We start from the raw sequence: 27546 nt of genomic DNA, 5'->3' as shown, positions 1-27546 counted from the left end.
CCCAGAAATGCAACCGAACATAGGGACAACAGTAGCAGCTGGTGGCAGACAGGCTTCCTTGAAGTTGACTGGGGAGAGTGGCATGCGGAAGATTTACTGAGACACATGATTGGGTAAGGGAAGCAGCATGGGGCAGAGAGAGAAGCGGGGCTATGGTGCCACCACACAGGCTATGGTGCTCCATCCCTGAAGACTTGTCTTGAGTTGGGAATGAGGCTCAGGCCTCCAGCTGCAGCTTGGTCTGTCCTTGGCTGCAGCTGCCACTGGGAGAGCAAGGGCATGGGACCAAAGGCTTTCTCTGCGGGAGGAGGGAGGCACTCATCCACAGTCCAGCCTTACCTATCACAGCAGCTACGTACGGTAAGTCCTTTACTCAGGGAGGGCATCTGAGCAGCGTCCTGGGTCGTCCCCTGCACTGGAACACAGCTCTGGAGCCAGGAAGGGGTCAGTTGGCAACCAACAAAAATTGCCTTGCTGAAAAGGTCTAGGGATTCTCCTCTGGATCCTCCTATAGAAACTTTCTGGGTCCTGCCCATTCTATTTGGACCTCATATGCCTCCCTCTTTCTCACTAGGCATCCCCAACAGCCTCTTCTTCAAGCTCTTCACTTCATCCCTGCAGGATGCCTGCCTCCAAGGGCCACAGACAATAGTTACATATTTGGATCTGACCACATACCTCCCATGATGAAAACATCCCTTTCTAGTGACCTGGCCGTGACCTTACCCTGCCACCCAATACATGCACCCTGTTTGTTCCTTGCTAACGACACAGCACCGCTGATATTTCCCATTTCTTTATCTCAGTTTTTCTCTCCATTCCACGTCTCCTTTCTTTTTCATTTCCTTCTCCCTCTCCTTCTCCTCCTTCTTTTTTCTTTCTTGAGTTCAGACAGCTTCTATGTGGTCGGGGCATGCTCTATAGGATTTGAACTGGCAGATGCTAAGTACTCAGAGGGGTCCTGGCCGTTAGTGTTCCTTCCTGCAGGCCATTTCCATCCCTTCAAGGAAAGCACTCCTGGTGAGCCAGACCCAGGTGGGCCTAGACCAGCTAGGGCTGACAAGAGAGTACCTAGCCATCTTATCCTTCTTAAAGACAGGGTTCTTCAGGCTTTCAACCCTCAGTTCTGGGACCTGCTACCTACTGTTCTTACCACTCTCCTGACATATCTCCCACTCCAGAACTTGGCTCCACGACCTTCTTTCTCACAAAGGTAAATGCCCATGTGTGTATCTGCCTGTAGCCCATGAGTCCCCTAAGGGCATGCATCCCATCCTTAGTAAGTAATGACTGAATGGCAGATCTATTCCCCTAGTTATGCCTGCCACAAGCCCCCAAACTCTCTCTTCTCCAGTGAACTACCAAAATGTAATGAATTTCAACTCTGCTGTTTAGTCATGGACAGGGCTTCCTTTCTGCCTAGCTCCCTGACATTCACCACCCTAGAGCCCTTCTGCCATGGGACAACCCTTTCCTAAGCCCCTGCTGTATGTTTGTGCTGGACTACATGTCTTCTTCCCTGGGCTTTGGACACAGAAGAACCCTTTCTCAGGGTGCAGGTGGGTGTGATTAGCATGGGAGAAACAGGTGTGTAGAAGCCCTCCAGGCAGTATGCCCTGAGCCCTTGTTCCAGGAAATCAAGGTCACTTTCAGGGCCATCCCTACCTCCTTAGGAAGAGAAATCGGGTACCGCCCCCACTCCCCTAACCAGGGAGTGCAGAGCTGATGTGGATGGTGGATCATCGCAGTGGACACGTGTAGGAGGGAACGGCTGCTTTCTGGACCCAAACAGCAGCACTGTAGCAGGGGAGATACGCTGCACTGCTCCCAGGCTGGCCAGCACACATGTCCAGGCTGTGAGGTGTCGGTTGGAGGAAAAGCCAGTGAGAGCATAGGAAGAAGCCCCCCTGGGAAAGAAAACCATTGGAATGTCCCATCTTGGAAGGGTGGAGGAGGACTGGGGAACATAGGCCAATGGCAAGCTTGGGAAGGCCCTGGGACCCTGGTGGGGGTTTTTTGTGTTTTCTCCATTCTCTGCTTTGTGGTAGGCTATGGCCCAGGTTGGAGAAGAGATGGCAGAAGATGATGGGTCCAGCGCTTACTGATCAGAGACAGGGAGGACTGGGTGCTGCCTAGATGCCCTCAGGAGGAGCCACGTTCTCCTGATCCTCTGTATTGTCAGCTTGGTCCTGAGCCCAAGTTACCAGTATGCTGAGCCTTGTGCCAGGGCCTGAGCATTAGGAAAAGAGGTACCTGTGTGCAGGGTTCTGAGTTGTGGTGTAGTAAACAGTTGGAAAGTGGGTTCATCGTTTGTTACTTTGAACTTACGGAGTTGGCCAGAGCCTCAAGACTTAAAACCAACTCCCAACGTGGCCTACTAGAACCTGCTGTCTTGGCCTCATGTTACTGGTAGCCCCACCTCCAATTCCTTTTCCTTGTTCTGCTCCATGGTTTCTCTCTTTGTCTTCTCACCGCAGGGATTTTGCACAGAAGGGCTCTCTATGGAATCCACCACTTCTATGAGTTAACATCTATTCAAACTTTTGGTTCCAGGTCAAACACTAAGACTTGATATCTTTCCTAATTCCCCAAACCAAGTCAGCCCTCCCCCACCCCACAGTCTTCTTCATAACGTTTGTTTCAATTTGATTTTTTCCCCCTGCATGATGGTCTTTGTCCCCTTTTCCCCACCCTAGAGCTGCTGGATACACCCCAACACCTGGCACAGTGCCTGTTCTGGATACAAGGTGAAAACAGACTCTCAGTTTGAATCTTGGAGCCCCATGCTGAGTCTTCTGAAGTGGGAATGCCACCAGGACTAGAGTCAGGATGGAGGTGATGGGAGGCTCCTGTGTATAGCATGCTGAGCATAAAGGAGAGATTGGAATGGGAAGAGATGGTGGAAGAGGCTGTTTAAGGACAGAAGGGCTTGAAAGGAGAGTATATCGTGAAGTCAGGAGGTGGTGGGGATAGATAGGCAGGTAAGAATTTCAGGATTGGGCGGTGCCATGCATTTAAAGACAAAGCAGACAGTCTAGCGTGTGGGGCATTTCTCTGAACCCATTGAACCTCATTGTTTACCTTGCTCAGGAAACTGAGGCTTGTGACGTGGGTGGGGGGGAGGCCAGAGGAAACTGAAGAGGTGAAATTTTGAGTGACTGTGTATTGTTGAGGTGGGCTTAGCCATGTCAAGGTCTTCAGCCTGGTAGGAGTGGCAAAGTCCTCCCTGGGTGAGGCTCAGATGGATGGGAAAGGCTCCCTCCAGGTCCTAGTGAGAGCAAGCACCCAGTATATACAAAAGCAGCAACTGCTGTTCCCCTTCCTGGATGACTGCAGCCTGAGATTTCTCACTGGCAGAGACCTTCTTCTGAGACTAGCTCAGCCCTTGCTCTGTGCTATGCATAGTGAATATGCTAGGTCACCACGGTAGTGGGTGTGTCAGAGCGTGCACACTCTATTTGACTTTAGTTTTTTTTGTGTCCACGTATCTATGAGTTTGTCCATTTATCACTTTCTTGATGCCTGTAGTCAGGGTTCCAGACTCAAGCTTCCTGGGTTGAGGCAAATGGTAAATGCCCACTTCTTCCTGTAATTGCCTGTAGGTGTTGCCAGCTCAGGCTGGCCCCTGCTTGATGATCGGGTCAGAGTTGCAATCAAGTTGTCCCTTATTGGCCTTACTGGAGATGGGCGGAAGCAGTCATGGTACCTTGGCAAGACCCCTGCAGAGGCACTGCTCAACTCTTTTGATGGGAATGGTTAGCTTTAGCCTCTATACCTGCTTCCTTTATGCAGAACTCCTGGGGGAGAGTGGGGCTATACCTGGACATACCAAGGAAGAATAAATGAATTAGACTTAGGTGCTTCCCCCCTGAGGGGCCTCCCTGTTCCCATGTTTAGGGAGGAAGTTGAAGGTATGCTATCTGTGGGGGTTGCTTTGCAAAGCAGGAGGTGTTGATTCCTAAGTTTATACATAGAAGTCATGTGGCTTCCAGGACAGGAAAAGTAGGAGAAATGAATGGGAACACAAACTGCAGTTTCTTCTTTGCTTGGATTTCAGGGCCTCTGGGGAATGGCTGTTTGTCTCTGTTTGCTGTCACCTGGATGCCCTGGGTGACTCCTTAGGAGGTGTGTGGAGCCAGAACAGCAACAGCCGTGAGCTCATCTCCCTGAAGGCTCTGGGACATCTTCTGGGAAGGAAGAGGGAAAGTGGCAGGGGAAGGAGAAAATGGGTGTGGGAAGGGACTTTGGGATGGGTCACAAGCCGGCTTGGGGACATGAAAGGAAAAGGACAGATGCCAAATGCCACTGTGATCTGAGCCCCTTCTGTGTTATTCCCCTTATCTCTTTTCTTATTTATTTATTTATTTTATTTATTTATTTATTTATTTATTTATTTATTTATTATTTTTGGAGACAGGGTTTCTCTGTGTATCTTTGGCTGTCTTGTCCTTGCTCTGTAGACCAGGCTGGCCTTGAACTCAGAGATCCGTCTGCCTTTGCCTCCCACAGTGCTGGTATTAAAGGTGTGCGCCATCATCCCCTAGCCCTAGCTGTGGGACAGCTCCTTGATGATGAGCTTGAGAGTTTGGCCCTCCCAGGACACATGCTGGTGCCGCCTAGCCTGGGCTTCTACTTCCAGCTCCTGTCAGCAGGGGGAGGCTGTGCTTCATTAGGCGGCGATCATGGCACCAGAGGTTGAGGACAGGTCTGAGGAAAGAAAGAGAGAAGAGGCCTGGGGTGGGAGGGGAGGACAGGGCTCCTACCTAGACCTGTCAAGTTGTAGCTTCGCTGCTGCCCCAGAATCAAGTTGAAGCTCAATTCAAGGTTCCTCAAAAATAGACCCGTCACTCCCTATTTCCCACGTTTCTTTCTGAATGAGAGTCCCATTCCTTCCCTTCCTTCCTGGCCACCTCCTGCTCACGCTCTAATATGTGGATTCACCATCACCTTCTCAGGGAGCTTTCCAGGCTCTCCTGCACTCCAACAGCCCCATTACCCCATCTGCTTCCTCATTTTCCGATTGATGCCTCCATCAATCAGATTCCAATATTCCTGTACCTAGCACAAGATGTGGGCAAACAATAGGTGTTTAGAAAAGAGATGGGTGAAATGAACAACCCTCTGCAGACTTGGGCAGCAGGAGTCATAAACATGAAAGTCCAGGGAGATACTGTTTCGTAGAGTACTGTACCCAGTAGGTTCCTGTTCTGCTCAACGTTGCCTTTTCTCTGTTCTGATGAGATGGGAGAAGAGTCGGAACAAATGAGCCGGCAACCAGGACCTGAGGAGTCTGGAGAGGTTACATACATAAACAAGAGGTGTGGTTCGGGTGTCCAAGGTCTGCTTTGTGACTCCAGGACCCTAGCGTCCTCAGAACAGCTAACATATCAGAGCTGGAATGACCCTAGAGATGACGAAAGTCAGTGTCTTTCCTACGTAAAGTGAGGGGCAGAGAAGTGTAGGCATCTGCCCAAGGTCACGTAGTAGTTAAGAGCGGGAGGCCACCTTGGGCCAGGAGTCCTGTTCTCTCTGCTTGACAGACGTCTTCACCCGAGGTGGGTTAATGTCCCCTAATCCTTCCTCCCCGGCCCTACAGTCCTGGAGGTCCGGCCTACACTGCCCCCAGTCCCTAGTCGGCCCTCAGGCGGAGCATATAATCGCTGAGCGCCCCCTGCATGGCGCGGTCTGGGCAGCTCTCCACTGTCTTTCTCCTTGACTCACCTCCAGCCCCGGAGGGCTGGACTCAAGCTCGGTGGACACCGCGCCATTTGCACGGTCCCAGCTGCACCACCGCCCGGGCTTGCTCCCGCACTGCGAGGGCGCTCTTCTCGGAGACCCGGGTGGGGCAGGTCAAGTCGTGTGCGCTATGCCTTTAAGTCCCAGTGAGATGAGCTCTGTGAGTCGTAGCCGAGGATAGTGCAGGACGTCGCCATCAGCCTGGCTCAGGCCAAGAGCAGAGGGATAGCGGGGGACCCTCGCAGCTCACTGCGTGCCGGTAGCTGGGGCACAGCTAGCGGCAGGCGGTACTCGCTGTGATGCGGAGAATGTGAGAGGCAGCGCAGGGCCGTGGGGAGGTGGGCGCGGTAAAGGGCGGTGGTGAGGCAGACGGAAAGACAGCGGGAGAGGCCAGGGACTGACCGGGGACTGGTGGGGGACAGATAACAACGAGAAAGGAACGAGAGCACACGGCCTCGGGCGGGGGTGAGGGGGAAGCCGCAGGAACCCGGCAGTGGGGCCCGGCTCAGGTTGCGAGCGCGGCCACGGCGGGGCAGGGAATAATTGAGGAGCAGGGACGCCCGCGGGGTGTCCTCTGGGAGTGGCGGGGAACGTGAGGCGCGGTCTGAGCAGGAGGGGTCGCCCGGCGAGGACGCTGGGGCAGCGGGGGGCGGGGGGCTCGATGAGAACCCCGGGAGGGCGAGAATCCGGAGTGCAGAACCGAGTGTGCGGCAGCGGGGGTGTGTGCGCGTCCAAGTGTGCGCGTGTGTGCGCGAGTGTGAGCGCACGGGCGGGTGGGAGCGCGCTTTAGGGATTCTGCTGGCATCGCAGCGTGAAGAGCAGGAGGCAGGAATTCGGAGTACAGGGAAGCGCGGGGACCCTCCCGCGCACACGCTGCGCGCTCTCCCCGGTGAACACACACTCATACACAAATACTCTCTCTCATACACACACACACACACACACACATACACGCACACACGCGCACGCACACACGCCCTTTCTGCTTCGCTCATTGCTGCTGCCACCATCTCGGAGCCGAGCCCTGCAGAGCGGGAACCCAAGCTGGAGCAGGGATCGGAGGCGAGCCGAGCCAGGTGATGACGGCCCAGTGCGGAGCCGCGCGTGGACGGCGCGCTCGGATGGTGAGTGTGGCCGGGTCGGGATGCTGCGGCTGGGCTGGGGCCGTAGGGGTGCAGGAGGGGGAGCTGGGGTGTCAGCCCGCCGGCAGCGGCAGCGCAGCGTGCGCAGCCTCTGATTGGGCTGGAACCTCGGGGGCAGCGGTGGGGGTGGGGTGTCGAGAGCGCGTCCGTGACTGGCGTGCACGCTCGACCCCCTTGGCGTGACCGCGCTCCCCGCCTGCTGCGCAGCTCCGTCAAACCCTCACCTGGCTGAGGAATCACCGAGGCTTGGAGCAACTTTGCGGAGCATCCCGGGCGTGGTGGGCCTGGAGGCAGTGGGGTGGAGGTTTAATGGTTCAACTTTGGTTTTTCTTCATGATAAGAAAACAAGAGGGAGATTCTGGTGGGGGCTCTGCTCGGAACCCCTGGTGGGTTGAGGGGCACCCCGCCAGGTCAGCCATGGGCTCTCTTGGACACCCATGGAGCCAAGTAGTGCCACTGGAGTTATTACCATACCAGATTCCTGTGACCCTGCCAGGGTCAGGCGGGACTGCGTACCGACAGCTCCACAAGGACCAAGTAATATCTGCAGCTAGCATGAAGGTGGGGGAGTGGGAAGCGTGCAGATGTGTGACCGCGATTGTGTCCTGTGCTCAATGGACGGCTGCTGAAAAAAAGGAACTACCTGCCAATTCAAACTAATGTATTGGAGTTGAGCTGCTTGGGGAACTAGATGCCCAGCTTTCAAGGGGTTGAGGCTAGAAAGGAGGGGCATATCCAGGCCTACTAGCCTGACACCCCCATCCCAGCTTAGAGCAATGTCTGTCAGCCACTCTTACTCTGTGTATCCCCTTCCCTATGAGTCTCTGCTGGTCCTGTACTGGTTGCTTCAGGGAACCTTCCCGTAGTTGCCTTGCTAAGTCCTCTTTATCTCCAGCACAGGTTCCTCCTCTTCTAGGAAGTAACTTTTGGATGCTGATTGGATCTTGAATACTTTCAGTTCTCTTCTGTGCAGAGCCCATATATGTGTTTTTGTTTTTCTCTGTCATTCAAAGCACAAGCCTTTGGGTTTAGAAGCCTTGATCTTAGCTTGGTTGCTGCTTGGAGTGGCACGGTGACTGTACTAGCCAGTATCTAGCTGGGTTTTCCAGGAAGGCAATCTCTCCTTGAGACCTGCTTTCAGATTAGCACTTCCTCCCACCTCCATTATCTCCCTGGAGTCTCTCAGCCACCTCAGGAGAAGGCAGTATCCTCAGGGAGGCTTTCTGTTCACAGAGGAGGGCACTGAAGTAGAAACTGAGCTGAGAGACACTCTGTCCTCTGTCAGGACAGGTCCCTTGCCTCTCTGATGGGATGCTCTGATCCTGATCCTGGAGAAGCAGGAAGGGGTAGGCAGGAGAACTGGGCTTTCCTTATTGCCCTGGAACCAGGACTCCAGAAGCCTGTTGCTGGAGTCACCCCAGTATAGCTTGCTGCTGTCAGTTACTATCATCCTTCCTGGATGGAACAGCTACTCAGTCTGAAGTAGTTTTGCCAAGGCACTTTCTCTCTCCGACTTCACCCATGAGACCTCTCACTCTAGTCTGGTTAAACTTCTGCTGCCTAGGTTTGGGGACAGATCCTGCCTGTTCTCTGTGATGGTTTATAGCCTGGTCTGCTTGCTATACTTAGCACAACTCTGGCATGCCAGTATTATTCCAGGATCAGAGCTAGGCTGAGCCTTGGCGATGTCCATTATGTGTGGGCCCCCTGGGTCAAGAGTTCACCCGTTAGCAAGTCATTTTGCTGTAGAGAACTAAAAGTATTGTTAGGGGAAGGAAGGGAACTTGATGGCTCATGGGTCGATTCCTCCCCAGGGAGCACAGGTCAAAAACAGGCGGTCTGAACAGCCTGCAGGTCTCTTTGACTCCGCAGGTTCATTCAGGCCTTCGGAGGTGCCGGCTGTGGCTCAGGGGTGACTGGTTGTGGTAGTTGTGCCTCCAGGACAGTGCTGCCACAACTTCCTCAGCTTCTGTTGGCTTCCCCACCAGGGCAGCCTCTCTGCCTCTTCTCCTTCCTCCTGCGCTGGCTCTGGCTGATTCTCCAACTTCTGCTGACTTGACATTCTCAACCACAGCTTTTCTGTTCTCTTTCTACTATGCTCTCTCTACCTCTGTGCCTCCTTAAGCTGAGCTTTTGCTTTGTTCTGAGGGGCTGGAAGTCCAACCGAGGGTCTACATGTTAGGCAAGTTCTCTCTCGTTGAGCCCTGGATTTTTGTTTCTTGGGTATGGACCAATGTTCCAGGTGGATGGAGAGTGGCCAAATGTCTGGCATGGCCCAACGTCTGCCATCCAGGCCTGTTTGAACCCCTGCCCTGTTCTTCTGTTGTAGAGGTGGCTTTGTTCCAGGCCTCCAGCTGGTTTTAGCCAGATGAGCTCTCTGTGTCTTCCTAAACTGGGGAAAGGGCAAGCCACCTCCTTGGCCCTTTGTCTGTGCTGCTGGGATAAGAATCCTCTTGAGGCCCACTGACTGTCCACTGATTGGCCCCTTAGGAAGTTAGCCACTCTCACTCTAACCTCAGGAATGTGGCCCCTTGATTTCCTTGCTAGCCAGGACCCACTTTTTCTGGGTTACATTTGTTACATTAGAATTAGCTATCTAAGGAAGTTGCTGGGTTGACTGGATGATGGGGTGACTTGCTGGCAAAAGCTGTCTCTGACCACTGAGACCTCCCTTAAGGGCAGAGGGTCACTCTGGCCAGTGTACATCTTTTTCATGATTTCTCAGTGCTAAATGCTTATTCCCCTAAACCACATCTTGGACCTTTCTCTCCACTGCCTGGAATCCTACATCTAAGGCTCACTGTACATATGGGACATCTGGTTTGGAACCCGGGGTGCATGCTGATGATAGTGTTAGCCCTCCTTGGATGAGCTGTGAAGGGGAACCAGGCTTGGATCCCCATCTCTGGGCCTGAGCAGAGGGGCATGAGTATACAAACACAGGCTGGGGGATGAAAAGGGACAATTCAGAGGGCACGGAGGGCTGGGAGGGATTTGGGCCAACTCAAATGTTTCTGGTGCATAGTGGATGCTCAATAAATCTTTGTTGAATCAATGAGTGACTGGAGAATGTGGATGTGGGTGAGGGCTCTCCAGGAGACGGCCCGGCATTAGCAAAGGCAAGGAGGTGGGAAGCGCCCGGTGTGGGTAGAGTGTGTTTGCTGTGGAGTCGCTCACGTGGGAGAATGACAGGCAATAAGCAGGCCAACATGAAGGGAGTCTGAGTGCCCAGAGAAGGAGCGCGTGTTGATGCCAGATACAGGGGTCAGAGATAAAATTCTTAAGGGACAAAATTATATTTGTGATTTGAACCACGTCTGCTGCTGCTGCTGCTGCTGGTGGTGGTGGTGGTGAGCTTGGCTAGGCCAGAGAGGCAGTGAGGGAGTCCTGGGGCTGCAGGAGAGTCCAGGAGCAGGGGCAGCAGCAGGGGCAGCAGTATGGTGTATCTTCCTGGGGAGGGCGAGTGGTGAAAGACAGATTCTGTCTGAGTGGAGACAGGAGTGGGTCATAAGAGTTGGCCTAGGGTTCAGGTTAGCTTCAGTATCAACTACGAGGCATGCAGAAATGGCAGGTGCCCTGAGTCACAGATGTAGTTCCCAGTAGTGCATGCCTCTGAGCAAGCCACTGAGCCAACTCTTGGATCTCAGTCTCTCTGTATCTTGCCAATGGGAAATATTGCCTCACTGGCTAACTGGAGTGAGTTCGGGTGATCTATAACCTTGGAAGTGGGATACAAAGGGATGGGCTTAGAGGTCAGCATTGCTGTTAGACAGATAAAGAGATCAGTCCCCAGATGAGCCATAGCTGGCCTAGGGCATAAAGTCAGGGGTAAGGATTCCAGCCTAACATTTCTCTGATTATTCCTGGGACCTGCTGGGCAGAGGTAGGTGGGGTGGTGAGGGCTCTGGGGCTCTGAAGAGGACATCCTCAGGCAGTTGCTTCAGCAGTCCAGCTGTCAAGGAGCATATGGGGCCATATGGCCACATCAGGGGAGATGCTTGCTGCTGGAGGAGAGATAGCGGCTGTCACCATGGCCTTTTAGGTCTATGCAGGCACTGCCAGCCACAAAGGCCAGGGCAGGCAGAGGCCAAAATGGAGCCTTGATATTCAGGTTGGTTTGGACATGGAGATTGGGCCTTGGCAGGTGGTCCAGTTGTAGCACCCATCTGCTAGGGCAGCTGTGACAGCCACTTTACTCTCATATGCCCCACCCAGGTCTGATGGTCCTGCAGCCCACGAGCCTTGGGGAGCCATTCTCCAGCCTCAGAGGAGTCTGTATGTATATGTGGTATACTCCCTCACACTGAGAACTGGTTCTGTCTCTGAGATTCTGGGTATGGGCAGCCTTAAACCAATGAGGCATGATCAAAATGGCCTGGGGTGTGCACGCACATGGAACTGGATTTTAATTCTTATTTAGCTGTTGCCAAGCCCGGTGAACCTGGATAAATCGCATCTTTCTTTTTTTTTTTTTCTGAATTTCAGTTTCTTTACCTGTATAATGAAGAGTAATGAAGAGATTGATATTAAAGCAATAGAAATGTCATTAATACATTTTGAAAACATTTTCCTCAAGATTATAGAGCACCAGGCAGTGGGAGCTCATTTTGTGCCTTCTGTTCTGTTGATTTCAGTATCCTGACTGAAGCAAAGAGGAGCCTTGATATTATCTCCTAGAACAAAATTTGCTATATAATTTTCATATTTTAATTCTTTTGGGGGGATGGTATTAGGACCTCCTGTAGCTCAGGCTGGCCTTAAACTCACTATCCAGCAGAAGATGACCTTGAATTCCTGATCCTTCTACCTCTCTCTATATATACATTATTTTATTTTAGGTGTACGAGGTTTTGCCTGTGTGTATGTAAGTGCCCAATATGCAAACAGTACCTAAAGAGGTCAGCAGAAGATATGGGATTCTTTGAACCTGGAGTTACAGATGGTTGTAAGCCACCAAGTGGGAGCTGGGAACTGAACCTGGGTCCTCTGCAAGAGCAGTCAGGGTTCTTAAACTGCAGAGCCATTTCTCCCACCCCTTTCCTGCACTTTTATATTCATGTTTAACCCTGATGGCTGTCCTGTACTGAGGGCAGAACATTACCTTGTCCACAGATGAGGAAACAGGTGTCAGGGAAGTGACATTGCAGAAATGACAAAGCTTGTTGGCCTGAGATGTCTCTGGTCTCCTGGTCCAGTGTTCTTGTTCCAGAATTCTATTGCCCAGACTTCTGGGGTAGGGACTGAGAATGACTTTGTTTTCTGTTTGCTCCAAGCTTGGGGACTCTGGAAAGTCCTGCTTAGTCTAGTTTCCATTAAAGCAGGACTAAACAATCCTGGAGACCAGCCTCAGTCACAGCAGCTGGTACCAGGGATGGTCAAGAAAATTGCCCGTGTTTCTCTATCCTTGCCTAGTGGGCAAGAGGCTAAGTGTGGGTAGTTTCCTGATGGGGTGGAGCAGGAGGAGCTAGGAGGATCTAGGGGGGCTTCTATACAGTTCTGGGATATGCCAAAGCGAGTCTTCTGGAAGTGGGTGAAGGTCTTGGACTCTGCCTCTGACTGCTGTATGACTCTAGGGAGGTCACTATTCCCCCAACCCTGTCTCTTTGTAGATGGAAAGAGGAATCTCCTAGCCTGTGTCCCAAGGCTATTTTTGGGACACTTACACAAATACGCATTTGTAAATGGATGGAGCATAAAAACACTATTCCATGACAGTAGTATCGGAGTCTGGCCCCTACAATTTAATGATCCTCCAAGCATTTGGTGATTCATATGCTGGGTGCTTCCTCTGAGCCTGGCTGTGCTGGGTGCTATGGGGACAGAGATGACTAAGACCAGCCACTTCAGGCTCGTAGCCCGGAGGTGACTGTGGATAATCCCTCTCAGCACATGGCAGTGGTTAATGCTGTCACTCAATACCCTAGTGGCTTCCCTGTTCCCTCCAGGGTGGTGTCCCAACTCTACAGCACCTTGCCTAGTCTGACTCTGTGCTTCTAAGAGTCCTCTGCTATTTCCTCCGCCCTATGCTATGGTCTCTCCATTTGGGTAGCTGGCATGCTCAGGGGACAGACAAATGAATTGGAGCATGTGGTTCATTCCTCAGGGCCTCCACGGCCCCTGCACTTCTTCCTTGGGTGGCCCCAGGGCCCAGGATGTGGGCTGTGCCTAGGATATTGTTTGAGAAACTTAAAAGTTATGGGCGGCTTTTCTGCTGCATTGCTCACCGCAGACATAACCCTGCTCTGTCCCAGGAGGCTCCATCAGACTGTGCGGGGGCCCAGTCACTGGCCACACATAACTCTTGCCGATGAATTGCATGGCATTCAGCAATTAGCGATTGATTATTTGGGATTCTGATAACTCCTCATGATCGACCAGTGGGGTAGGCCTGGCCAGTGCTGGTGTGGGTCAGCCGGGCTAGGCTAGGGGATTTCCATCATGCTGTTCATCCCTACCAGGAGGCTGGACAATCAGGAGCCAGAGAGCAGAGGTGCTGGGCCTCCCTCCAGTCTAGGACCCAGGGTTGAGACTGGGGAGTAGGAGCATTGGGGCACACAGGGAGTTTTTGCTCACCTCTACTTTCCTTTGTGTTTTAGCTGCCTTATTTTGTTTCTAGTCCTATCTTAGCTCTTTCCCACCTGTTAAATGGGATGTCAGTCACTTTGCCTTTGAATGGTGACAGCTTGTTCTCATTTCTACCTGACATGCTTTGAGTAAGAACATCTTGAGGTTCAGAGACAGTGGACCCCGTACCATGACTCATTGCAGAGAGGACAGGGGACTCGAGAATAGAGGGCCATGGCCACAGACAATAGTTACCCCAGTGAAGTGCTGGGCCTGGGCTCCAGTGCAATGTGTGAGAGAGAAATCTCTAGGGAGCCGACACGAGGAGATGGTGGGGTTGGGAGGGGGGAATGTTTAACCTACATACAAGACTGGGTTGCCTTTCAGGTGTGCCTGGAGGCTCAGAGCATTGTTTGTGGGCTTGATCATGTGATCAGTGCCTTTTAACTTTCTGTTAGAAGCTCAGAAAGGCAAAGAGAATCGTACAGGGAACTCCCAGACACCCTCTTCTGGATTTAACAATCTTTTTTCTTTTTTTCTGAATTATTTTGAAGTCTATTATCGACATCATGACATTTCATCCCTAAATAGTTCAACATTTGTCTCTCTAAACAAGAGAAAGTGTTTCTGTTTAATCTCAAAGGGTCAAGTTATTCTCTCCACTTTATCCTTGAGGGATGAGGTTGCTGATAGGTGAGAAAACCAAGGTCCCAGGAGCTGCCTGTCCTACCCAAGGTCACATAGCAGAGAAGTACACACATAGGGGGGGGGGAGAGGCTGAGGAGACCTGGAGACTGGCAGATGGCAGGGATAGGACCACCTCTGGGTGGGTCATTGGGCAGGGATCAGAGGTTCCTTAGGAGATAGGAAGAGACCTCTTTTAGATCAATTGCCTCTCTTCCCTTTGTTTGCAGTGGGATTAACAAGGAACTGCAGTGTCAGGAAAAAAAATCGAAAACAACTCCTTGTTTATTGTTTTTAGGAGAACATTATCAGGTTCTGGCCATGCAGGTTCTAGGGAGCGTCTGTTAACACCAGAGGCTGATCTGTCCCCACAAAGAGGGGGCAATGGGGAAGATGGAAGTGGGGGCTGGCCTAACAGAGAGGGTTTAGGACTCCAGTCTGGACAACTAGGGGTTGGACAGGATGTGTGTGTGTGTGTGTGTGTGTGAGAGAGAGAGAGAGAGAGAGACAGACAGACAGAGAGAGACAGACAGAGAGAGACAGACAGAGAGAGACAGAGACAGAGAATATCCTTGTGTATATGACAGTGTAGTCACCGACTTGCAGGGGAATGGTTGTGCAGATGAAGGAAGAGGCCTCAGAGGAATGTCCTGAGATTGGCATTGTATTTCCTCCCCTAACTCCACAATGAAGAGATATCTGATTGGTATAAGGGGACACTGAGGTAGGGGTGGGAAAGTTCCTGGGAGAGATGTGACCAGAGGGAGAGCAAAAGACAGAGATAGCGAAATGCTTTTGGTACCTGGTCTGTGTCCCTGCTGGCAGACTCTGCTGAAAGACTCTTCAAGCCTGTGTGTCCCCTGCAGCCAGGGAAGGAAAGGACAGAAACCGACCAGGGCTCAGTGAGGGCTGAGCTGGTGCCTTCAGCAGTTATACTGGGTACCGTTTTGCTCTGGAGAAACTGAATGGGGAATGGGACCTCATCTGTTCAGAGTGAGGTGGAGCACAAGGCCCTGGCTGTCAGTTGGCTGGTCCTTCAAGCCCTGATGAATGGGAATTGAGTTGAGAAGATTTGCAAGAGAGTTTAAGGCCTTGCCTCTTACTTCACCAGGCCTGCTTCTGCTGTGCCAATGTATAGGGGTGGCCAGAGGGCACCATGCCTATCATGCATGTGTGTCCTCGCCCTGTTTGCCGACTCTCTCTGCAGGAACCCAGCTGGGCCCTGAGAGAATGCTGCCCTCACAGGCTCAGGGAGTTTACCTGCCTGGCCAGTGTGAAGTTGGGGTTTGAGCCTAGCACTATCTGCTGGATCATGAGGCCTGGGCTCTGCTCTCAGCTTTATCCTCAATTGCTGCTCTCTTGGTATTGGTTTCTGACTGAATCCCGTGGGCCTGGGGGAGGGGAGGTACCAAGGCTTAAAGGCCAAAGAGGACCCAGAACCTCTGTCCTCTTTTTCCTGTGCTTGAGGCTTCTCAGGGTCTCCACGGCCCCAAGGAAGCCTTTCTTAAGCCATGGTATCGCTGGCCACACACTCACTAGGTCTTCATGGGCACAGACCCTTCCACAGATTTCTACACCCTTTGCTCCCAGATGTCACAGATCTTCCTGGCGAGCATTTGTTGAATGACTCTCCATGGTGGCCTGAGAGCCCGTGTACTCATCTAGGTCATCGTGGGGCCTGGACAGCCGTGTCTGAGAGTCAAGCATGAATGGAGGCAGAATGAGTTTACTGAACACCTGTTAGTCGCAGTGCCGGGGACCTCGTGCTATCGTACTCTGTCCTAGCCAGCCCACGGGCTGTATCTTGTTACTCGTCCTGTTTAATAGGTGAGGAGAGTTGGCTCAGAGAGATTGAAGGCCTTGCAGACATCACACAGGGAATGGAATGGAAAAACATTTGTTCCTTGAGGAGGCTGTGTCTATCCCTGGCAGAGGTTCAGTGTGACGCTAGGCAGACAGAAGTGAAGTCACAGGAAGAGGCACCTGCTCCGGGTTTGGAGAGAAGGCATCAATGGTCCTGTGAGGGTTCAGGGTGCAGGGGAGGTGGGGTGGCCCCATGCAGAGGCCCAGTGAGATCTGGACACATATCTAGGCCACCCTAAGACCTGGAGAGTCGTGCCTGAGGATCAAACTCGAATGAAGCCAAATGTGTTTGCTGAATTCTTGTTAATCAAAGTTGAGCAGCACCTGGCACTGTGTCCCCAGACCTGGTTGGTTGTTCTCAGGATTTGAAAGGTCTGAGGTTTTTAGAGATGGCTCCCGTGGCTGTGGGCATGGTAGTAGGAAATGGGCAAGGATGGAAGACAGTAGGGGCTTCGCTCCCATGGGTGCAGGCAGAAGGGTGGTTCCTCTCATCACCACATCTGGTCCTCTGCCTACCTCAACGTAGGGTAGGAGAGGGAAGCAGAGGGTCCTTGGCCCCTTCAGGACCTTCTCTCTGAGGCTGTAAATATTTTATCCTCACCATCTCTGCTGCCCAAAGTTGTTCTTTTAACATCCCCACCCAGCCCCTTACTTGACGCGAGCGAATTCTGGAACCATTCCGTGCTGGGCGCTCACTTCGTCACTTCTGCTTGTGCCCAGAGTTCCCTCCAAAAACTCTAATTGCTTTTAAGCTGTGATAGTTAGCAAAAGCAATTTTCTTTACATTATGGAGGGGGGAATCCACCATATTTCCTTCCCCTTTTGACTCTGGTGTTTAGTTTTGAGTTGCCCCTCACTGCTGCACAGTCCTGAGAGAGAAAGGATGGAGGAGAAGTGAGCCGGAAGCGAGAATACCTCTGGATGGGCACTGTACCTCTCTAGACCTGTTTCCCCATTACGAAGTGGCCATGAGTCCTTTAGCCTTCAGTAGGTATTTTCTGAGCACATACACTGGAGACAGCTCGAGCACAAGGACACCTTGGTCGTCAGCCGCTGCATCCCCGGCAGAGTGTGTGACATGTATTATGTGCCCAGGTAAGACTGATTGCCTGGAAGAATAGTCCTACTATGAGCCAGGCACTTCGCCAAGCAATGGGAATGTACAGGATGGGCTAGACAAAGCCCCTGGGCCCAAGAGCCCACTGGTTATAGCGGAGTACCACTCAAACATAATTTTGTGTTGCTCAGTCACAGTCCAGGGTGGAATGTGTCAGGGGTGCCAGAGAGAGATACACATCTTGGAGAAGGCTGGGGGTCTGACAGGTTAGCCAGAGCCAAGGAGGCGGAGCTTGTACAGCAGAAGTGGCATTTAAAGGGAAGAGTGACCAAAGAGGACTTAGGTGCGGCTGGTATTGAGGTTTCACCGGTGGGTCTGATTTCCTGGGGCAGGGTTTTCAGTAGCCTGTTGGGAAGTGGAGAGCCATGGAAGTGTTCTGAGTGGGAGGTAAGTGCTGACATAGTCTGGGTCTACAGTGGGCCAGAGGGATATGAATGCTAGCTTGGGCCTACAGGATCCTGCTGTTCATCCCTGCTGTCTAGGCTGTGGTGAGGGGGCTTCAGGATCCTAGGGTGGGGTCCTCTGGTTTGGTGGGACATCTAGGCCTCTACTTCCCTGGACAGGTTTGCTTCCCTGTGTTCTTCAAGGCACAGCCTTCTATAGTTTGCCTTCTTAACTCTGACATGGAACAATCCCTTGAAGTGGCTGAGATAGAAGATCAGGAACCAATGTCCTCAGCAGACATAGATCCCCCTTGGTTTCAAGTGCAGGTTTCAGGGCCCTAGACTAGGGCCAGCGCAACCTCTGTCGAGCCTCCCTCCCCAGTTCCCAGCTCTCTCCTCTCCTCCCTTCTCCAGATCATGTTCCTTCCCTGTTTGCAGAGTGTGTGGGGCTTTTCAAAAGCATTAATGATAGAGAGCAAATTGGAATTGGAGAGGAATCATCACTGGGCGTTCTCGGAGGGCTGCCTCTGCCCTTGCCTCTCGGAGCCATATTGAAGCAGGCAACCAGACCAGAATATGAATGACTCTGTGCCTGGCACCGGTCTTAATTTGCTGGGGAGCTCTGCCTGGCCAGACAGTACTCAGCAGTAGCAAAGTTGTTTGCAATGAGGTCTGTGCAGCCACTGGCCCTTGCTAGCCAGGACTGGTTTCTAGGGACTTTGTATAGTCCATGGCTACAGAGGAGAAGTGACAGAAACCTCCAAATCTCTGTGCATGTGCCACAGATTCGCAGTTGGCCCTGGTAGGTCAGGCAAACATGGAATCACAGTGGCTCCCAAGGGTCTGGGCTCTGCATCTGGCCGTTCTGGACGCCCTGTGTAAACTTGGCCACCCTACTCCTTGTCTCTGATCACTGCTCCTCTCACAGTGGGCTTTCCATTTTTAAGCTACTTATGGTCCTTGGAGTCGAAAGGGGCCAGGTAGGTAATGAGTGGCTCTGGCAGGAGTGATACAGGGCGTGGTGGAGACTGTGGTGCTGTGGACGCCCAGACATCTCCAGCTTGGAGCCCCGCAGTGACCACACTGCCCTTGCAGGATGGATAGTGATCGTCTTGCCTCTTCGGAGTTCAGGTTTGGCACCTGCCAGGCTCCCGAAAGCACCCTTCATGGCAACCCTTCTGCTTCAATAGGGGAAACTGAGGCCTAGAGATGAAGGGTAGAATATTCCCCTTCTTGGCTTTAAGGAAACTGTACCATGAGGCCCTTCACAACAGGATACAGAGTAGTTTTTGTGCCCTGGTTTTAGAGGGGAGGAATCCAAGGCCCAGGGCGGCTGGAATGGTGGCTTCTGCAGATCTATGTTTGAGTCAGCTTGTTGGAGCTCAGATGAGTTTCTGCAGGGATCAAGAAGGGCTGAGATTAAAAAAAAAAAGCCAGATGATGGTGGCACACACCTTTAATCCCAGCACTTGGGAGGCAGAAGTAGGCAAATCTCTGTGAGTTCGAGGCCAGCCTGGTCTACAAGAAAAAGTTCGAGGACAGTTAGGGCTGTTTTTTAAACCCTGTCTCGAAAAACCAAAATAAATAAATAAATAAAAAGGTACTGAGAGGTACTGAGGGGCAAGATATATTTGTGTCAGAAGTGAATCCAGTCATGGCAGGGGGACCCAGGTCTAGATTTGATACCAGTTCTCAGTGTGACCAAGGTCAAGCTGAAGAAAACCCCTGGAAGAGACAGTGGGAATTGAGGAAGGACTTATTGAGCCCATGTGTCTTTGAGCTGGTTGCTCAGCATTCTTGCCTGGTCCCAAGTTCCCATTGTCCTGCCCAGACTCAAGACCTCTCTCTCTCTCTCTCTCTCTCTCTCTCTCTCTCTCTCTCTCTCTCTCTCTCGTCCTTTTATTATGGGAGCTGGTGACTGCAACTCTCAGGAAGGGCCTGGGTCTCAGTAAGGCTCTTTAACTCTCTAGGGTCACCAGTCTCCTACCCCAGTTAGGGCAGCAGGAAGCTAAGGAATGAGAGCCGCAGACCACTGCCAAATGGACAGTACAGACCAGGCCTGCAACCTGGTGGAGGGGCAGCCACAACCGTGAACATTCTAAGGACCACCATATGTGGCCAGACACTTCAGCAGGGAAACCAAGGCTCAGAGAGTTCAAGTGAAATTTGGGGTTGCCAGTCCTTCTTGACCTCTGCCCCATCCAGCCTGTGCTGGTTCTTTTCCTTGAAGGGAAGCTCCCTGCACATCAAAACTGCTCCTACCTCAGACAGCTCCTTCATGTGTCCGGAGCTGCTTGCTCTATCCATGACTCCCACAGAGTCCTGTGTAGGCCCTGGGGCCACAGGACCTGTACCACTTGTCTGCAATTGGTGCTTGACATGTAGGGGGGGCATTGCATGCTTCAGCCTTTTCTTTAGTGGCGGGGGACAATTTTTCTCAGTTCCTGCTTGGCAGTCCATAATCACTTTGGGCTATAGACACCCTACATCTGAAAGGGCCTGAGTCAGCACCATGTGCTTCTTTCTGTATATGTGTATATTCATATCCAGCCCTGAGCTGTTTCAGTGCTCACAGCTTCCTGGGGTCCCCAGTGAGGACCTCCTGTTTCAGTATTGCCCAGGTGTCGTGGTTAATGCCTGTTGATCCTCGTACTGACATAGGACAGGAAGTGGACTGACATAGTTCAGGCTGTGCCATTTCTGCTCTACCCTGCCACCTTATGAAGTCCCATGGTATGTCTAGTTCAGGACCAGTGCTCTGATAACCCACTAATCTATCCCACAAACATCTATTCCTGGTGTCTCCTCTGTATCAGGCCTTGGCTAGGCTGAGGGATGCAGAGAACAAGATCTACCCCTGCCCTGGGGAAGTCAGAAATGTCATCAGCCACAGTGAGAGGAGTCAGAGAGGGACTGGGCAAAGGTAGGGAAGTGCCCCACCCCCTGATTCCATATAAGAAGCTTCTTGAAGGGTATTGGGAACTAGCCAGGGAGGGAGGGAATCCCTGGCAGAGGGCACAGAAGGTGCAGGTCTGAGAAGCCAGATTCTGTCAAGGAGGACAGGAACCTCACACTGACTGAAGTAGAGCTAGAAGGCACTGGGACCAGGCTTGAGTGTGAGGGTCAGTTGGGAAAGGATCCCAAGGGACCTGATGGGTCTGGTAAGGAATGTATTAAGATGGCAGAAAGAGCTATGAAGCAGGCACTTCATATGATTGGATCCTCATCGTGGAACGCAGATCCCGGCCATGAGATAGATGGGCTGAAGATGAGATAGAGGGCTCTCAGAAGGGGGCTAGAGAGATGGCCCAGTACTCAGTATGCATTGTGCTTACAGACTATTCTATCTAGTTCGGGTACCAGCTCCCATGGTGGGCAGCTAACAGCCACCTAGAACTCCAGCACCAGGGGATCTGATGCCCTCTTCTTTCCACTGGCACTTGTACTCATGTGTACACACACACACACACACACACACACACACAGTTAAAATATTTTAAAAGTCTTTATGAAGTCCTCATGAGTTTGGGTGGGTCGGACTCGGGTGGTGAGTGTCATTTACCACCTTCAGAAAAAATTTGTTGACCCTTCCTGTCCTTACCTCACATAACTCAACTCGTCTCCTTGAGGGTGTTTGTTGGGAGTCAGTGGGCTATTAGCCCTGAAAATAAATATTTAGGGAAGAGGAATCTTCTAGAATTGCAAGAGAGCTCAGTCTTCTAGGCAGCTTCCTCTGGTGTTGTTGATTGGTTAACAGTGGGAGAAGTGTATCTGACTGGTCTGGGCTCTTGGGGAGAACTGCAGCTTGGGTGTTGGAGTCCACCACCTGCTTCTGGCCCCTGCAGGCCTGCTGATATTCACACATCCCAACACACATGTTCTTACACCCAGTCTCCCAGCAGATAGGAGCCTTGGGGATAAGCATTATCACACACACAGGGTGGGTGGGGAGAGAAAACGTACACAGAGTCTTTTCATTGATGAGAACCTCCCAGAGACACACGAGGCTTCTTGTGTTTCTTTCCCTTGAGACATACACACCCTCTTTGCTGTCATCCAGGGAGTAACAACAGACCCACCCCGAACTCTACACAGACAGACTTGCTACTTGGAGAGCATACACCAGTCTCTACCTGCAGACATGGTTCTGCAAATTTCTCTGCCATGTAAAGAAAAACACCCCCCACCCCGGCTTTCTGAAAAGGTGCCCTCTGTTCCCTCGCCCTCTGAGCCTCAGTCTAGAGTTCTTCCGGGCCATTGACTTTTTTTTCCCCAGCTAAAAAATCCCCCAGCCCCCTATTCATCACTCGTAGACCAGAATCCTGGGTTTGGGCCCCATCCAGCTGAGATGGCCTGTACACTTGGGGTGACCTTCTGTCTCTGTCATCTTGGCCACATATTCTCCAGCCAAGGTCTCAAATTGGTCCCAGAGTTCCAGTAGGGGCCTGGGGGTCGGCGCCTGGGGCCCAGTGGGAGCATGGAGTCCTGCCTTTCAGCCAGAGAAGTGCTGCTTAGATCTTCATTTTATATTAGGGTCTGGGCAAGATTAAAAAAAAATCCATTAGCTTTCTATTGATTTTGTTTTTCTGATTACAAAAGAAAATCCAGCAGTACATTTGTGGGATGCAGAAACCCCAGAAACTCCCTGTCCCACCTTGCCACACCCCTCAAGGGCCTAGAGGCCTGGCATACCAGTCTCCATCATGGATAGGCTGCTGTTTGTAGACACCGTTATTTTGAAGTAGCGTCTTGATCCTTCTTGTCGCCATGCAGCTGTGCCTCACACTGTTGGAAGGCTGCAGAATTTTCCGTGGTGAGGATGGGCTACGTTTTACTTGAATATTTCCTTATTGATAAAGGCTTAGGCCATTTCCAGAGTCTTTCTTCCTCTTACTGGCATTGCTGCTCTGAGCATCCTTGAGTACTTTTGTGTGTGCACTCGCGTTGCTGTTGTCGTTTTCTGTAGAAGAGGCGTCTAGAAATGGGATTTCGAGGTTGTGGGGTATGTGGGTTTAAACTGTTAATCAATATTGCCAAATTACGCTTGCCGTGGTTGAGCCAACTCCGCTCCCTTCAGCGGTCTATGAGAGTTCACTTCCTATCGCTCTTGCCAGCTCCGCTTGTTACAAATCATCTTCATTTTTCCCAATCTGATGGGCAAAAAGTGGTATCGTGTCGTTTCCATTTGCATCTGCATGATTGCTAGTGAGATAGAACATCTTTTCATTCGTTTATTGGCCAATTTAGTTCTTCCTCTGCGAATTCCTAATTCACTCCCAATTCTTTCTCTTTTGTCTTTTTTCTTATTGATTTGTAGGGGCTCTTTGCATATTAGTGGTATTTTCTTGTAGTGTGTTCCTTGCATTTTAACATTGTTTATGGTGTCTTCTGCTGTACAGATGTTTCACATGTTTATACAGGTGGATTTGTCAGGTTTTCACTTTCCAGCCTCTGGATGTGATGTTTGGCATAGGAAGGCTTCCCCTCACTGCACAAAATCTCCTTTCAAATCTGAGTTTTATTGCTAGAAAATCTTCTCAAAGCTGTGGTGGCAGGCTCCTTCCCAGCTGTCTGCTCCTTTCAGCAGCTGCAGAACTGTCTCTAGTGGGAGTGGGGAGCTGTGACCCCATCTGTCCACTTTTAGCTCCGTCCTTCCTTATGTCCGCTGAGGTCTGAGATCACCGCAGCTCTGCCTTTGCATCTCCACATCCTGGATGCTCTGCCCCACCCTCCTCTGCCTCTCCCGCCCCAGCTATGCTCCCATTAGGCAGCAGTAGCTAGGAAAGCCTCCGTGGTGTGGGTACAGGATGCCAACTGCCAGGGGATGTGTCCCCCTCACCTTCTGCCTGCCAGTCTAGGCCCAAGTCATGTGGACTGACAAACAGACGTTGTCCCTATTCTCTGAAGAAATGTTCTTTCTGGAGGGCAGGCTCTGAGCCAGCCCTACTTCTGCCTCCACCAGGAAGCCTCTCAGTTTCTCCTTCCTCTTTGGACCAGACTCCACCTTCTCTCCCTGCTGTTCTTGCCTTCTCAGGTCGTAGTCCCCACTCATGGGACACAGCCCAGGGAGGCTATGCCTGCTGCTGGGATACGGCTCATATAGGACACGATGGAGCTGGCGGGTCTTCCAAGCTAGGACTTATGAGGAAAGCACCTTGTTCTACACAGGAGCTCAAAGTTTGTGCCCAGCTTCTGTCAGTCATCCTGTTCCTACAGCGTCCATTATGTTTCTTATGTGTCTGTTTGCCCCTGGGCACCTTGAACTTGCCAGGTTATGCTGGGCCTGAGGTCTGGAGAGAACAAAGTGTCCAACTGCCTGTCCATGGGTGGAGCTCAAGTCCCCACTTCTTTATCAGCAGTGTGCAACCCACCCCCTACCAGAGGTGGCATATGTACTGGGCTTAGAGAATGGAAGGGGACACCTTGCAGATTGTAGCTTACCATGACTGTAACGAAATACCTGAAACAGCCTTCTTATAAAGGTTAATTTTAGCTGACCCTTTTAGAGGTTCTGGTCCATGATTGGTTGGCCCCATTACTTCAGGTCTATATAATGAGGTAGCACATGGTGCTAGAAGAATGTGCTGAGCGTAGCCCTTATTGCAGAAGAGGGCGGGGCCTCGATCTCAGGAAAGCACACTCCCATTGACCTAAGGACCAAAAGTTCAGCCTGCTCCTAGTAGTCCCTCCTTGGGGACCATGCCTTTAATACAAAGGCCTATGGGAGACATGCACGCTCCCAACTATCGCAAGATGCTAGAGGAAATACTCCCCACAGCCTCCTGGAAAATGAGGCCTCAGTGGGCTGTAGAGTACAGAGTGTGTGAGTCAGGGGATCTGGGAGGTCTCTGAAGCATGGCTCAAGTGTATAACCTGAAGTCTGAGGCTGCCACCCCTGATGCATGGGTGGACGTCTTCCCTGCAGCCGTGATGGGTCGTCTCTGCCCTTGTATCTCCTCTACCCTTTGCATCTGTCTCAGTCACCAGGATCATAGTGGGCACTTTGCAGAAGGAGTCTAAGTGTGTGAGAAGATAGCGAATGAAAGGCAGTGTGCTGTCAGAGGGTTGGGTCTGTAGAAGAAGCGGCTGGGTTTCTGGGTTAGCTTCAGGGCTGACTTGTGGGTGGGGGGATGCCATCCCTTGTAGCTGTCAATCTTCAGTCCGCATGATGGGACTTAACCTCTCAGACGCCAATTCTGTGTGGTGTCTCCCAGAACAGCGATGTAACTTCTGTGACATGTCATTTGTTTGCATTGCTCCCTCCCCTCAGTGCTGAAGCCACTTTGGCAGCATCTTCCAGTTGCTGCCGAGCAGACACTGGATTTTTTGTATGCCCTGCTGAGGGGCAAGAAGCCAGCATGGCAGGTTGGAAGGTCCCTTGGTCCTCCTTCTCACATCCTTCCTGGGACTCAGCACACGGGCAGGCCTCGTGTCCAGGAGAGCGCTGGCTCCCACTGCAGCTCCTTCCTGCCCCAAATCATTGTCATGCTCTGCCTGTGGTCCCATTTCCATAGCAACTTCTGTGATGCCTCTGAGGAGAGCAGGAGCTTCAAAGAGGGTTGGGGGAAGGGAGCTGGAGACCCATTCATTGTCTGGGAGCATGGCAGTAGGGGCTTGAGAAGCACTCATGGGGATGGTTTGGCCTGTTGGCTCAGGTAGAGCTGGGCTCAGGGCTGCCAACCAGGTGGTCTGGAGGCCTGCCAGGGACATGACTGTCCGTGTTGGCCTGGGCCTGGCTGGCTTATGCCAGTCTACTGGGAGCCAGCTTGGGCAGCCATGGAGGGCACTCCTGCTTGCCTGGACCTGGCTTGGGAGACTCTGGCCTGATGAGTCACCCGGGCTCTGGCCATGCAACGGTGCCAGGCTGGCATCACTGTGTTCTGTCTTGATCTCCAAGATCTGTGGCCATTGGGAGATGACCGTTAGGGCCATCTGAACTGGGGCACAGTTTAGGGATGGAGGGCTGTGGGGCCAGTGGACCCTTTCTTGTCGGGCCCTGTTGTTATAGTCAGGATCCTACTTGGCATCTACTTCTCTGCCTCCTCCTAGGAGGATCTGTAGCCCAGGAGGCATGAAGACCCCACCTTCCAGATCCCACCCTCTCACCTGCAACATAGCTGGGAATTTCACTGATACCATAGATTGCTAGAACATGGACTCTGCCCTGATTGCATCAACCACCTTGGAGCTCCATCTACTCACCCTCCCATTCATCCGATCCTAGAGGTCTATGGGATGCTCTGGGGATTGAGCTGGTGCCAGCTGGTCACACATGGGAAACCAGAGAACTGAGGGCCTGGTCCCAGGAAAGGCTACTGGGAGAGAGCAGTGTTTTCCGGGTACCTCCCCACCTTTATTTTTTCCATGATCTTTGCCTTTTGTGGGCTACTATTTGAAGGTGGGTTTTCATGACGCTCCCTGAGTTACACATCCGTAAAATCACGCCTGTAATGCACCTGTCAAGTTTTTTCTCTAGTACACAGAGAAATAAACACAAACCAAAGGAAATAAAAATGTTTGCATACCATCTAAATCCCTTCATGCAACCCAGAGACGTGTGTCTCACGTGCTGAGAAACACAGATCTGACTGAGACATCTTGGCGACAATGCAGAAAGGGACTGAGGACTTTGAGAGGCTGAAGGAACTGAGGTAGAGAAAAACTCTGCTCAGGGTCACAGGGTCATGACGTGGGAGTGCTGAGAGTACCTGCCTTGTTACTGGCCTTCCGGGAGCATCACGTGCCAGGGGACTCAGGCTGGACAGGCTAGCGTCTTTCCTGCTCCTGTCTGAGGAGCCTTTGGAGAATGCTTGAAGTGAGTAAGACAGGAGAGCATGAGTGGGGACTGCAGGGACCTTTGGGGACAGGTAAGGTGGGGCTCAGGCCCGGGGAAAGGAATCCGAGATTTGTTGACTGCACTCTCTGACATTAGCCTGGAACCTGCCTTAGCATCTAGTGGCCGGGCAGGAGGCAAGTAGTGGTATTGATGGATACCTACTGTCTTCTAGGCCCTTGTAGAAGGAGAAACCCCTTATTTCATGGATAATAGAAGTGAGGCTTAGAGACTTGGCTGTCCCAAGATTACAGGTCCAGTTGTGGAGAGAAGCAGCCAGATCCCCAAGTTCTCAGAGCCTCACTGCCCTAGCTGGTGGCCTGAGTGTGCCAACACACATATGCCATTGAGTACAAAGTGTGTATGCATGCGAGTGTGTGCGCAAGCGAGTGTGTGCACATGTGCATGTGCTTAGGCATATGTGCGTGCGCGAGTGTACAATGGTAATTGCCCAGCTGGGTGGACTCAGATCTTTTCCATGTTTTCCCCTCATACCACCCTGCCTGCCTTTTCTGACAGTCACCTCCTCTTTCTTCCCACAGCCTCCTGTATCCACAGGCCCTGAGGTACTGGTGTTTATGGGCAAAGAGGCCAACTGAGCCAGACCCAGGCTGCTCCCAGCCCAGCTGCACCTAACACGACCCAGCCACAGGTAAAAGGTCATTTGTGGGTTAGTGGAGCTTCCAGGGAGGACTGTCTCAAGGCCTTCTTTCCACATGTGTCCATCTGTCCCTGTCCTCCGAAATCAAATCTCAGTAGCCCTGGCTGTGGCCGGTCCTGGTCCACAGCCAGCTCAGAAGCCTGGGGCGCTTGTCCCAGCCACATGGCTTCACAGACAGCCCTGGCTAATAGGTTCCCATTTGGTGTGGGGGATGGGTCTCTAAAGGCAAATGGACGCGCTCTGTCCTTGCTCCTGTCACTTATTGACCAAACGTGTGCTTGACTCCAGGCAGGGAGGGAGTGGGAACGTGTGGACGGAGAGAGTCAGTGTCCAAGAAACTGTCAAGAGGCTAGCCTTGGCTCTGATGTGTGGAGTTAATGGGGCTCCACAGTTGACATTTGGATCCAGACACCTTCAGGGCAGGAGAAGGCTCAGATCGTAGGTGTATGTATTTGTGACAAGCACTGCCAGCAAGCTGACCTTGGCATTGTGTGAACAAAGCAGATGGCCTCTTGCTCTGCATTATAAGGACCAAGGTGCCTACGGTATGGGAGGTGACAGGT

At 52.0% G+C, this 27546-nt stretch overlaps 1 protein-coding gene across 6 annotated transcripts in view; it reads left to right on the top strand.

Annotated features, from left to right (window-relative positions):
- The first annotated feature begins 6522 nt into the window (after nucleotides 1-6522).
- Nucleotides 6523-27546, top strand: part of Lingo1 (leucine rich repeat and Ig domain containing 1) — a 182946-nt gene continuing 161922 nt past the window's right edge. For 4 of the 6 annotated variants that reach the window (XM_057768213.1, XM_057768214.1, XM_057768211.1 and 1 more), the window contains exons 1-2: nucleotides 6524-6860; nucleotides 26865-26974. The gene's annotated coding sequence lies outside the window, so the exon portion shown is untranslated. Of the gene's footprint in view, nucleotides 6861-26864; nucleotides 26975-27546 lie in introns of all 6 variants that reach the window. The other 2 variants (XM_057768215.1, XM_057768212.1) reach the window with 1 other exon arrangement.

The sequence above is a fragment of the Chionomys nivalis genome, chromosome 4 (assembly GCF_950005125.1).
Source record: "Chionomys nivalis chromosome 4, mChiNiv1.1, whole genome shotgun sequence".
Classification (NCBI taxonomy): domain Eukaryota; kingdom Metazoa; phylum Chordata; class Mammalia; order Rodentia; family Cricetidae; genus Chionomys; species Chionomys nivalis.
Note: the sequence above shows the minus strand (reverse complement) of the source record. Positions and strands in the feature narration are given on the sequence as shown.